General features: G+C 37.6%; 5 non-coding genes across 5 annotated transcripts; all 5 read right to left on the bottom strand.

Annotated features, from left to right (window-relative positions):
* Positions 1-825: 825 nt before the first annotated feature.
* On the bottom strand, positions 826-898 carry TRNAF-GAA (transfer RNA phenylalanine (anticodon GAA)). The gene has a single exon. It is a non-coding gene; the product is annotated as a tRNA-Phe (tRNA).
* A 1,096-nt stretch (positions 899-1,994) lies between these two features.
* TRNAF-GAA (transfer RNA phenylalanine (anticodon GAA)) lies at positions 1,995-2,067 on the bottom strand. Its single transcript has one exon. It is a non-coding gene; the product is annotated as a tRNA-Phe (tRNA).
* Positions 2,068-3,154: 1,087 nt separating this feature from the next.
* On the bottom strand, positions 3,155-3,227 carry TRNAF-GAA (transfer RNA phenylalanine (anticodon GAA)). Its single transcript has one exon. It is a non-coding gene; the product is annotated as a tRNA-Phe (tRNA).
* A 5,759-nt stretch (positions 3,228-8,986) lies between these two features.
* On the bottom strand, positions 8,987-9,059 carry TRNAF-GAA (transfer RNA phenylalanine (anticodon GAA)). The gene has a single exon. It is a non-coding gene; the product is annotated as a tRNA-Phe (tRNA).
* Positions 9,060-11,901: 2,842 nt separating this feature from the next.
* On the bottom strand, positions 11,902-11,974 carry TRNAF-GAA (transfer RNA phenylalanine (anticodon GAA)). The gene has a single exon. It is a non-coding gene; the product is annotated as a tRNA-Phe (tRNA).
* Positions 11,975-12,515: the final 541 nt, after the last annotated feature.

Below are 12,515 nucleotides of genomic sequence, written 5' to 3'. Positions count from 1 at the left end.
GAGGCTGATGCAAGCAAAGCTTTACTTTCAATTAAAGGAAGAATTGGCAAATAAAGCAGGTAAAGTTGAATACAAGAGAGGTGGAAGCAAGTTTGACAGAAAGACAGAATGTAAAAAATATGTTGAAATGGTTGTCTTATCGATCAGCTTGATAAAAGGTTTTGATCATTATAAACAACGTCAATATGAGTTGACTCCAAATAGCATTTGTGGCATGCAAAGCAGAAGTTCAAAATGTGCCTAAACCCGGGATTGAACCAGGGACCTTTAGATCTTCAGTCTACTGCTCTCCCAACTGAGCTATTTCATCCAGCTGGCAATTTTGGCTTTCTGTTGTATTTTTTATAATTGTTAAAGATAAATGCAGAACCTGGTCACTTTATCTGCATGTGCAGTTATGTGTTAAATTGTCCAGTATTATTCAGTAGCTAAATTGGTCTGATGGGTGAATTTCCTTTTTAGGAGCCAAGTTAGTTAGATGATGTTTGTAAACTATGAATGGACTTATACTCAGAAACACAGACCTATCTGGCGAGGGTCGGCAAGCTAGGTCATCTGACTACTAACAGTTTTGTATAAGGGGAACTGGAGGCTGATGCAGGCAAAGCTTTACTTTCAATTAAAGGAAGAATTGGGAAATAAAGGAGGCAAAGTTGAATACAAGAGAGGTGGAAGCAAGTTTGAAAGAAAGACAGAAAGTAAATAATATGTTGAATTAATTGTATTGTCGATTATCTTGATAAAAGGTTTTGATCATTATAAACAAAGTCAATATGAGTTGACTCAAAATAGTCTTTGTGGCATGCAAAGCAGAAGTTCAAAATGTGCCAAAACCCGGGTTCGAACCAGGGACCTTTAGATCTTCAGTCTAACGCTCTCCCAACTGAGCTATTTCGGCCTGCCAGCAGCTATAGTATTCAGCCTCTGTTTTTGAACAATCCCAGAACAGAGATGCAGAACATGGATTTTCAATCTGAGGTTAGAGCTGTGTTTTAATGTGTCCTGCATTGTTCAGCAGCTAACTGGTGAAATGGGTGAGTAGCGTTGTTGGGATAAATGTTAGGTCGTTTTTCTTTTAAAACTCTGAGTGGACCAGCACTGTATTACACAGACGTATGTCGCCTGAGTAGGTAAGCTATGTCATCTCAATACTGACAACTTTGTTCAAGGAGAAGTGAAAGCTGATGCAGACAAGAGTTTACTTTGAAAAAAGTATAAAATGGGATAAATTCATCATCAAAGCTGATGGCAAGAGAGGTGGAAGCAAGTTTAGAAGGAGGACAGAAAGACAACTTTTTGTTGAAGTTATCATGTTGTTGATCAGTTGATAAAATATTTTGAGAAATAAAGAAAAAAAAACTAGAGCTGATTTCAAGAAATATTTTGCAAGAATGTAGGATCCCCTCGCACTGTGCTGAAAGTCAGGATTGAATCAGGTACCTCAAGCTCTTCAGTCTAACGATCTCCCAACTGAGATATTTCAGCCAACAAGTCCCTGTGGCCTCCTGATGTATTATTAATAATTGTAGACGATACATACAGAACCTGGTCATTCTATTTTCGTTTATAGTTATGTGTTAAAGTGTCCAGTATCATTCAGCAGGTAACTTGGTCTGATGAGTGAATATCCTTTTTAGGGGACAAGGTAAGTAGAATTTTTTTTTCTAAACTCTGAATTGACTTATACTCTGAAACACAGACCTATATGGCCAGGGTGTACAAGCTATGTCATCTGACTACTGACAGTTTTGTATAAGGGGAATTGGAGGCTGATGCAGGCAAAGCTTTACTTTAAAATAAAGCAAGAAGTTGCAAATAAATGAGGCATAGTTGAATACAAGAGAGGTGGAAGCAAATTTGAAAGGAAGACAGAAAGTAAATAATATGTTGAATTGATTGTGTTGTTGATCAGATTGATGAAAGGTTTTGATAAAGAAGAGCGTTGATTTAACTCCAAACAGCTTTTGTGACATGAAAAGCAGAAGTTGAAATTGTGCCGAAACCCGGGATTGAACCAGGGACCTTTAGATCTTCAGTCTAACGCTCTCCCAACTGAGCTATTTCGGCCTGCTGGTAGTTTGGGTCTTCATCCTTTCTTTTAAACTTCCCAAGAAAATAGATGCTAAACCTCATGCTAGAGCTATGTTTTAAGATGTCCTGTATCATTCATCAGTTAACGGGTGCAATAGGTAAATAGCATTTTTCGGATCCAGGTTAGGTAGCTTTTTTTTTTACTCTGAATGGACTAGCACCATATTACACAGAGGTATTTGGCCTGAGTAGGTAAGCTATGGCATCTGAATACTGAAATCTGTGTTCAAGGAGAAGTGGAAGCTGATGCAGACAAGAGTTTACTTTACAAAAAAGCATGAAATAGGAAACATTTGTAGTCGAAGCTGAATGCAAGAGAGGTGGAAGCAAATTTAGAAGGAGGACAGAAAGACAATTCTATGTTGAATTGATCATGTTGTCGATCAGTTGATCAAATATTTTGATAAATAAAGAAAGAAAAACTTGAGCTGATACCAAGAAATATTTTGTGAGAAGCAAGAAACCTCTCAGACTTTTCCGAAACCCAGCATTGAAAAAGGGACTTTTAGATTTTCAATCTAACACTCTCCCAACTGAGCTATTTCATCCAGCTGGCCATTTTGGCTTTCTGTTGTATTTTTGATAATTGTTAAAGATAAATGCAGACCCTGGTCATTCTATCTGCATGTGCAGTTATGTGTTAAATTGTCCAATATTATTCAGCAGCTAAATTGGTCTGATGGGTGAATTTCCTTTTTAGGAGCCAAGTTAGTTAGAAGATGTTTGTAAACTATGAATGGACTTATACTCAGACACACAGACCTATATGGCGAGGGTAGGCAAACTAGGTCATCTGACTACTAACAGTTTTGTATAAGGGGAACTCGAGGCTGATGCAGGCACAGCTTTACTTTCAATTAAAGGAAGAATTGGCAAATAAAGCAGGTAAAGTTGAATACAAAAGAGGTGGAAGCAAGTTTGACAGAAAGACAGAATGTAAAAAATATGTTGAAATGGTTGTCTTATCGATCAGCTTGATAAAAGGTTTTGATCATTATAAACAATGTCAATATGAGTTGACTCAAAATAGTCTTTGTGGCATGCAAAGCAGAAGTTCAAAATGTGCCGAAACCCGGGATCGAACCAGGGACCTTTAGATCTTCAGTCTAATGCTCTCCCAACTGAGCTATTTCGGCCTGCCAGCAGCTATAGTATTCAGCCTCTTTTTTTGAACAATCCCAGAACAGAGATGCAGAACCTGGATTTTCAATCTGAGGTTAGAGCTGTGTTTTAATGTGTCCTGCATTGTTCAGCAGCTAACTGGTGAAATGGGTGAGTAGCGTTTTTGGGATAAATGTTAGGTCGTTTTTCTTTTAAAACTCTGAGTGGACCAGCACTGTATTACACAGACGTATGTCGCCTGAGTAGGTAAGCTATGTCATCTCAATACTGACAACTTTGTTCAAGGAGAAGTGAAAGCTGATGCAGACAAGAGTTTACTTTGAAAAAAGTATAAAATGGGATAAATTCGTCATCAAAGCTGATGGCAAGAGAGGTGGAAGCAAGTTTAGAAGGAGGACAGAAAGACAACTTTTTGTTGAAGTTATCATGATGTTGATCAGTTGATAAAATATTTTGAGAAATAAAGAAAAAAAAACTAGAGCTGATTTCAAGAAATATTTTGCAAGAATGTAGGATCCCCTCGCACTGTGCTGAAAGTCAGGATTGAATCAGGTACCTTAAGCTCTTCAGTCTAACGATCTCCCAACTGAGATATTTCAGCCAACAAGTCCCTGTGGCCTCCTGATGTATTATTAATAATTGTAGACGATACATACAGAACCTGGTCATTCTATTTTCGTTTATAGTTATGTGTTAAAGTGTCCAGTATCATTCAGCAGGTAACTTGGTCTGATGAGTGAATATCCTTTTTAGGGGACAAGGTAAGTAGATTTTTTTTTTCTAAACTCTGAATTGACTTATACTCTGAAACACAGACCTATATGGCCAGGGTGTACAAGCTATGTCATCTGACTACTGACAGTTTTGTATAAGGGGAATTGGAGGCTGATGCAGGCAAAGCTTTACTTTAAAATAAAGCAAGAAGTTGCAAATAAATGAGGCATAGTTGAATACAAGAGAGGTGGAAGCAAGTTTGAAAGGAAGACAGAAAGTAAATAATATGTTGAATTGATTGTTTGTTGATCAGATTGATAAAAGGTTTTGATAAAGAAGAGCGTTGATTTAACTCCAAACAGCTTTTGTGACATGAAAAGCAGAAGTTGAAATTGTGCCGAAACCCGGGATTGAACCAGGGACCTTTAGATCTTCAGTCTAACCCTCTCCCAACTGAGATATTTCGGCCTGCTGGTAGTTTGGGTCTTCATCCTTTCTTTTAAACTTCCCTAGAAAATAGATGCTCAACCTCATGCTAGAGCTATGTTTTAAGATGTCCTGTATCATTCATCAGTTAACGGGTGCAATAGGTAAATAGCATTTTTCGGATCCAGGTTAGGTAGCTTTTTTTTTTACTCTGAATGGACTAGCACCATATTACACAGAGGTATTTGGCCTGAGTAGGTAAGCTATGTCATCTGAATACTGAAATCTGTGTTCAAGGAGAAGTGGAAGCTGATGCAGACAAGAGTTTACTTTACAAAAAAGCATGAAATAGGAAACATTTGTAGTCGAAGCTGAATGCAAGAGAGGTGGAAGCAAATTTAGAAGGAGGACAGAAAGACAATTCTATGTTGAATTGATCATGTTGTCGATCAGTTGATCAAATATTTTGATAAATAAAGAAAGAAAAACTTGAGCTGATACCAAGAAATATTTTGTGAGAAGCAAGAAACCTCTCAGACTTTTCCGAAACCCAGCATTGAACAAGGGACTTTTAGATTTTCAATCTAACACTCTCCCAACTGAACTATTTCATCCAGCTGGCCATTTTGGCTTTCTGTTGTATTTTTGATAATTGTTAAAGATAAATACAGACCCTGGTCATTCTATCTGCATGTGCAGTTATGTGTTAAATTGTCCAATATTATTCAGCAGCTAAATTGGTCTGATGGGTGAATTTCTTTTTTAGGAGCCAAGTTAGTTAGAAGATGTTTGTAAACTATGAATGGACTTATACTCAGACACACAGACCTATATGGCGAGGGTAGGCAAACTAGGTCATCTGACTACTAACAGTTTTGTATAAGGGAAACTCGAGGCTGATGCAAGCAAAGCTTTACTTTCAATTAAAGGAAGAATTGGCAAATAAAGCAGGTAAAGTTGAATACAAGAGAGGTGGAAGCAAGTTTGACAGAAAGACAGAATGTAAAAAATATGTTGAAATGGTTGTCTTATCGATCAGCTTGATAAAAGGTTTTGATCATTATAAACAACGTCAATATGAGTTGACTGCAAATAGCATTTGTGGCATGCAAAGCAGAAGTTCAAAATGTGCCTAAACCCGGGATTGAACCAGGGACCTTTTGATCTTCAGTCTACTGCTCTCCCAACTGAGCTATTTCATCCAGCTGGCAATTTTGGCTTTCTGTTGTATTTTTTATAATTGTTAAAGATAAACGCAGAACCTGGTCACTCTATCTGCATGTGCAGTTATGTGTTAAATTGTCCAGTATTATTCAGTAGCTAAATTGGTCTGATGGGTGAATTTCCTTTTTAGGAGCCAAGTTAGTTAGATGATGTTTGTAAACTATGAATGGACTTATACTCAGAAACACAGACCTATCTGGCGAGGGTCGGCAAGCTAGGTCATCTGACTACTAACAGTTTTGTATAAGGGGAACTGGAGGCTGATGCAGGCAAAGCTTTACTTTCAATTAAAGGAGGAATTGGGAAATAAAGGAGGCAAAGTTGAATACAAGAGAGGTGGAAGCAAGTTTGAAAGAAAGACAGAAAGTAAATAATATGTTGAATTAATTGTATTGTCGATTATCTTGATAAAAGGTTTTGATCATTATAAACAAAGTCAATATGAGTTGACTCAAAATAGTCTTTGTGGCATGCAAAGCAGAAGTTCAAAATGTGCCGAAAACCGGGATCGAACCAGGGACCTTTAGATCTTCAGTCTAACGCTCTCCCAACTGAGCTATTTCGGCCTGCCAGCAGCTATAGTATTCAGCCTCTTTTTTGGACAATCCCAGAACAGAGATGCAGAACCTGGATTTTTAATCTGAGGTTAGAGCTGTGTTTTAATGTGTCCTGCATTGTTCAGCAGCTAACTGGTGAAATGGGTGAGTAGCGTTTTTGGGATAAATGTTAGGTCGTTTTTCTTTTAAAACTCTGAGTGGACCAGCACTGTATTACACAGACGTATGTCGCCTGAGTAGGTAAGCTATGTCATCTCAATACTGACAACTTTGTTCAAGGAGAAGTGAAAGCTGATGCAGACAAGAGTTTACTTTGAAAAAAGTATAAAATGGGATAAATTCGTCATCAAAGCTGATGGCAAGAGAGGTGGAAGCAAGTTTAGAAGGAGGACAGAAAGACAACTTTTTGTTGAAGTTATCATGTTGTTGATCAGTTGATAAAATATTTTGAGAAATAAAGAAAAAAAAACTAGAGCTGATTTCAAGAAATATTTTGCAAGAATGTAGGATCCCCTCGCACTGTGCTGAAAGTCAGGATTGAATCAGGTACCTTAAGCTCTTCAGTCTAACGATCTCCCAACTGAGATATTTCAGCCAACAAGTCCCTGTGGCCTCCTGATGTATTATTAATAATTGTAGACGATACATACAGAACCTGGTCATTCTATTTTCGTTTATAGTTATGTGTTAAAGTGTCCAGTATCATTCAGCAGGTAACTTGGTCTGATGAGTGAATATCCTTTTTAGGGGACAAGGTAAGTAGAATTTTTTTTTCTAAACTCTGAATTGACTTATACTCTGAAACACAGACCTATATGGCCAGGGTGTACAAGCTATGTCATCTGACTACTGACAGTTTTGTATAAGGGGAATTGGAGGCTGATGCAGGCAAAGCTTTACTTTAAAATAAAGCAAGAAGTTGCAAATAAATGAGGCATAGTTGAATACAAGAGAGGTGGAAGCAAGTTTGAAAGGAAGACAGAAAGTAAATAATATGCTGAATTGATTGTGTTGTTGATCAGATTGATGAAAGGTTTTGATAAAGAAGAGCGTTGATTTAACTCCAAACAGCTTTTGTGACATGAAAAGCAGAAGTTGAAATTGTGACGAAACCCGGGATTGAACAAGGGACCTTTAGATCTTCAGTCTAACGCTCTCCCAACTGAGCTATTTCGGCCTGCTGGTAGTTTGGGTCTTCATCCTTTCTTTTAAACTTCCCAAGAAAATAGATGCTCAACCTCATGCTAGAGCTATGTTTTAAGATGTCCTGTATCATTCATCAGTTAACGGGTGCAATAGGTAAATAGCATTTTTCGGATCCAGGTTAGGTAGCTTTTTTTTTTACTCTGAATGGACTAGCACCATATTACACAGAGGTATTTGGCCTGAGTAGGTAAGCTATGTCATCTGAATACTGAAATCTGTGTTCAAGGAGAAGTGGAAGCTGATGCAGACAAGAGTTTACTTTACAAAAAAGCATGAAATAGGAAACATTTGTAGTCGAAGCTGAATGCAAGAGAGGTGGAAGCAAATTTAGAAGGAGGACAGAAAGACAATTCTATGTTGAATTGATCATGTTGTCGATCAGTTGATCAAATATTTTGATAAATAAAGAAAGAAAAACTTGAGCTGATACCAAGAAATATTTTGTGAGAAGCAAGAAACCTCTCAGACTTTTCCGAAACCCAGCATTGAACAAGGGACTTTTAGATTTTCTATCTAACACTCTCCAAACTGAGCTATTTCATCCAGCTTGCCATTTTGGCTTTCTGTTGTATTTTTGATAATTGTTAAAGATAAATGCAGACCCTGGTCATTCTATCTGCATGTGCAGTTATGTGTTAAATTGTCCAATATTATTCAGAAGCTAAATTGGTCTGATGGGTGAATTTCCTTTTTAGGAGCCAAGTTAGTTAGAAGATGTTTGTAAACTATGAATGGACTTATACTCAGACACACAGACCTATATGGCGAGGGTAGGCAAACTAGGTCATCTGACTACTAACAGTTTTGTATAAGGGGAACTCGAGGCTGATGCAAGCAAAGCTTTACTTTCAATTAAAGGAAGAATTGGCAAATAAAGCAGGTAAAGTTGAATACAAGAGAGGTGGAAGCAAGTTTGACAGAAAGACAGAATGTAAAAAATACGTTGAAATGGTTGTCTTATCGATCAGCTTGATAAAAGGTTTTGATCATTATAAACAACGTCAATATGAGTTGACTCCAAATAGCATTTGTGGCATGCAAAGCAGAAGTTCAAAATGTGCCTAAACCCGGGATTGAACCAGGGACCTTTAGATCTTCAGTCTACTGCTCTCCCAACTGAGCTATTTCATCCAGCTGGCAATTTTGGCTTTCTGTTGTATTTTTTATAATTGTTAAAGATAAATGCAGAACCTGGTCACTCTATCTGCATGTGCAGTTATGTGTTAAATTGTCCAGTATTATTCAGTAGCTAAATTGGTCTGATGGGTGAATTTCCTTTTTAGGAGCCAAGTTAGTTAGATGATGTTTGTAAACTATGAATGGACTTATACTCAGAAACACAGACCTATCTGGCGAGGGTCGGCAAGCTAGGTCATCTGACTACTAACAGTTTTGTATAAGGGGAATTGGAGGCTGATGCAGGCAAAGCTTTACTTTCAATTAAAGGAAGAATTGGGAAATAAAGGAGGCAAAGTTGAATACAAGAGAGGTGGAAGCAAGTTTGAAAGAAAGACAGAAAGTAAATAATATGTTGAATTAATTGTATTGTCGATTATCTTGATAAAAGGTTTTGATCATTATAAACAAAGTCAATATGAGTTGACTCAAAATAGTCTTTGTGGCATGCAAAGCAGAAGTTCAAAATGTGCCGAAACCCGGGATCGAACCAAGGACCTTTAGATTTTCAGTCTAACGCTCTCCCAACTGAGCTATTTCGGCCTGCCAGCAGCTATAGTATTCAGCCTCTTTTTTTGAACAATCCCAGAACAGAGATGCAGAACCTGGATTTTCAATCTGAGGTTAGAGCTGTGTTTTAATGTGTCCTGCATTGTTCAGCAGCTAACTGGTGAAATGGGTGAGTAGCGTTTTTGGGATAAATGTTAGGTCGTTTTTCTTTTAAAACTCTGAGTGGACCAGCACTGTATTACACAGACGTATGTCGCCTGAGTAGGTAAGCTATGTCATCTCAATACTGACAACTTTGTTCAAGGAGAAGTGAAAGCTGATGCAGACAAGAGTTTACTTTGAAAAAAGTATAAAATGGGATAAATTCGTCATCAAAGCTGATGGCAAGAGAGGTGGAAGCAAGTTTAGAAGGAGGACAGAAAGACAACTTTTTGTTGAAGTTATCATGATGTTGATCAGTTGATAAAATATTTTGAGAAATAAAGAAAAAAAAACTAGAGCTGATTTCAAGAAATATTTTGCAAGAATGTAGGATCCCCTCGCACTGTGCTGAAAGTCAGGATTGAATCAGGTACCTTAAGCTCTTCAGTCTAACGATCTCCCAACTGAGATATTTCAGCCAACAAGTCCCTGTGGCCTCCTGATGTATTATTAATAATTGTAGACGATACATACAGAACCTGGTCATTCTATTTTCGTTTATAGTTATGTGTTAAAGTGTCCAGGATCATTCAGCAGGTAACTTGGTCTGATGAGTGAATATCCTTTTTAGGGGACAAGGTAAGTAGAATTTTTTTTTCTAAACTCTGAATTGACTTATACTCTGAAACACAGACCTATATGGCCAGGGTGTACAAGCTATGTCATCTGACTACTGACAGTTTTGTATAAGGGGAATTGGAGGCTGATGCAGGCAAAGCTTTACTTTAAAATAAAGCAAGAAGTTGCAAATAAATGAGGCATAGTTGAATACAAGAGAGGTGGAAGCAAGTTTGAAAGGAAGACAGAAAGTAAATAATATGTTGAATTGATTGTGTTGTTGATCAGATTGATGAAAGGTTTTGATAAAGAAGAGCGTTGATTTAACTCCAAACAGCTTTTGTGACATGAAAAGCAGAAGTTGAAATTGTGCCGAAACCCGGGATTGAACCAGGGACCTTTAGATCTTCAGTCTAACGCTCTCCCAACTGAGCTATTTCAGCCTGCTGGTAGTTTGGGTCTTCATCCTTTCTTTTAAACTTCCCAAGAAAATAGATGCTCAACCTCATGCTAGAGCTATGTTTTAAGATGTCCTGTATCATTCATCAGTTAACTGGTGCAATAGGTAAATAGCATTTTTCGGATCCAGGTTAGGTAGCTTTTTTTTTTACTCTGAATGGACTAGCACCATATTACACAGAGGTATTTGGCCTGAGTAGGTAAGCTATGTCATCTGAATACTGAAATATGTGTTCAAGGAGAAGTGGAAGCTGATGCAGACGAGTTTACTTTACAAAAAAGCATGAAATAGGAAACATTTGTAGTCGAAGCTGAATGCAAGAGAGGTGGAAGCAAATTTAGAAGGAGGACAGAAAGACAATTCTATGTTGAATTGATCATGTTGTCGATCAGTTGATCAAATATTTTGATAAATAAAGAAAGAAAAACTTGAGCTGATACCAAGAAATATTTTGTGAGAAGCAAGAAACCTCTCAGACTTTTCCGAAACCCAGCATTGAGCAAGGGACTTTTAGATTTTCAATCTAACACTCTCCCAACTGAGCTATTTCATCCAGCTGGCCATTTTGGCTTTCTGTTGTATTTTTGATAATTGTTAAAGATAAATGCAGACCCTGGTCATTCTATCTGCATGTGCAGTTATGTGTTAAATTGTCCAATATTATTCAGCAGCTAAATTGGTCTGATGGGTGAATTTCCTTTTTAGGAGCCAAGTTAGTTAGAAGATGTTTGTAAACTATGAATGGACTTATACTCAGACACACAGACCTATATGGCGAGGGTAGGCAAACTAGGTCATCTGACTACTAACAGTTTTGTAAAAGGGGAACTCGAGGCTGATGCAAGCAAAGCTTTACTTTCAATTAAAGGAAGAATTGGCAAATAAAGCAGGTAAAGTTGAATACAAGAGAGGTGGAAGCAAGTTTGACAGAAAGACAGAATGTAAAAAATATGTTGAAATGGTTGTCTTATCGATCAGCTTGATAAAAGGTTTTGATCATTATAAACAACGTCAATATGAGTTGACTCCAAATAGCATTTGTGGCATGCAAAGCAGAAGTTCAAAATGTGCCTAAACCCGGGATTGAACCAGGGACCTTTAGATCTTCAGTCTACTGCTCTCCCAACTGAGCTATTTCATCCAGCTGGCAATTTTGGCTTTCTGTTGTATTTTTTATAATTGTTAAAGATAAATGCAGAACCTGGTCACTTTATCTGCATGTGCAGTTATGTGTTAAATTGTCCAGTATTATTCAGTAGCTAAATTGGTCTGATGGGTGAATTTCCTTTTTAGGAGCCAAGTTAGTTAGATGATGTTTGTAAACTATGAATGGACTTATACTCAGAAACACAGACCTATCTGGCGAGGGTCGGCAAGCTAGGTCATCTGACTACTAACAGTTTTGTATAAGGGGAACTGGAGGCTGATGCAGGCAAAGCTTTACTTTCAATTAAAGGAAGAATTGGGAAATAAAGGAGGCAAAGTTGAATACAAGAGAGGTGGAAGCAAGTTTGAAAGAAAGACAGAAAGTAAATAATATGTTGAATTAATTGTATTGTCGATTATCTTGATAAAAGGTTTTGATCATTATAAACAAAGTCAATATGAGTTGACTCAAAATAGTCTTTGTGGCATGCAAAGCAGAAGTTCAAAATGTGCCAAAACCCGGGTTCGAACCAGGGACCTTTAGATCTTCAGTCTAACGCTCTCCCAACTGAGCTATTTCGGCCTGCCAGCAGCTATAGTATTCAGCCTCTGTTTTTGAACAATCCCAGAACAGAGATGCAGAACATGGATTTTCAATCTGAGGTTAGAGCTGTGTTTTAATGTGTCCTGCATTGTTCAGCAGCTAACTGGTGAAATGGGTGAGTAGCGTTGTTGGGATAAATGTTAGGTCGTTTTTCTTTTAAAACTCTGAGTGGACCAGCACTGTATTACACAGACGTATGTCGCCTGAGTAGGTAAGCTATGTCATCTCAATACTGACAACTTTGTTCAAGGAGAAGTGAAAGCTGATGCAGACAAGAGTTTACTTTGAAAAAAGTATAAAATGGGATAAATTCATCATCAAAGCTGATGGCAAGAGAGGTGGAAGCAAGTTTAGAAGGAGGACAGAAAGACAACTTTTTGTTGAAGTTATCATGTTGTTGATCAGTTGATAAAATATTTTGAGAAATAAAGAAAAAAAAACTAGAGCTGATTTCAAGAAATATTTTGCAAGAATGTAGGATCCCCTCGCACTGTGCTGAAAGTCAGGATTGAATCAGGTA

Source organism: Triturus cristatus, chromosome 8, assembly GCF_964204655.1.
Source record: "Triturus cristatus chromosome 8, aTriCri1.1, whole genome shotgun sequence".
NCBI lineage: Eukaryota > Metazoa > Chordata > Amphibia > Caudata > Salamandridae > Triturus > Triturus cristatus.
This window is presented reverse-complemented; position numbering and strand designations above follow the sequence as displayed.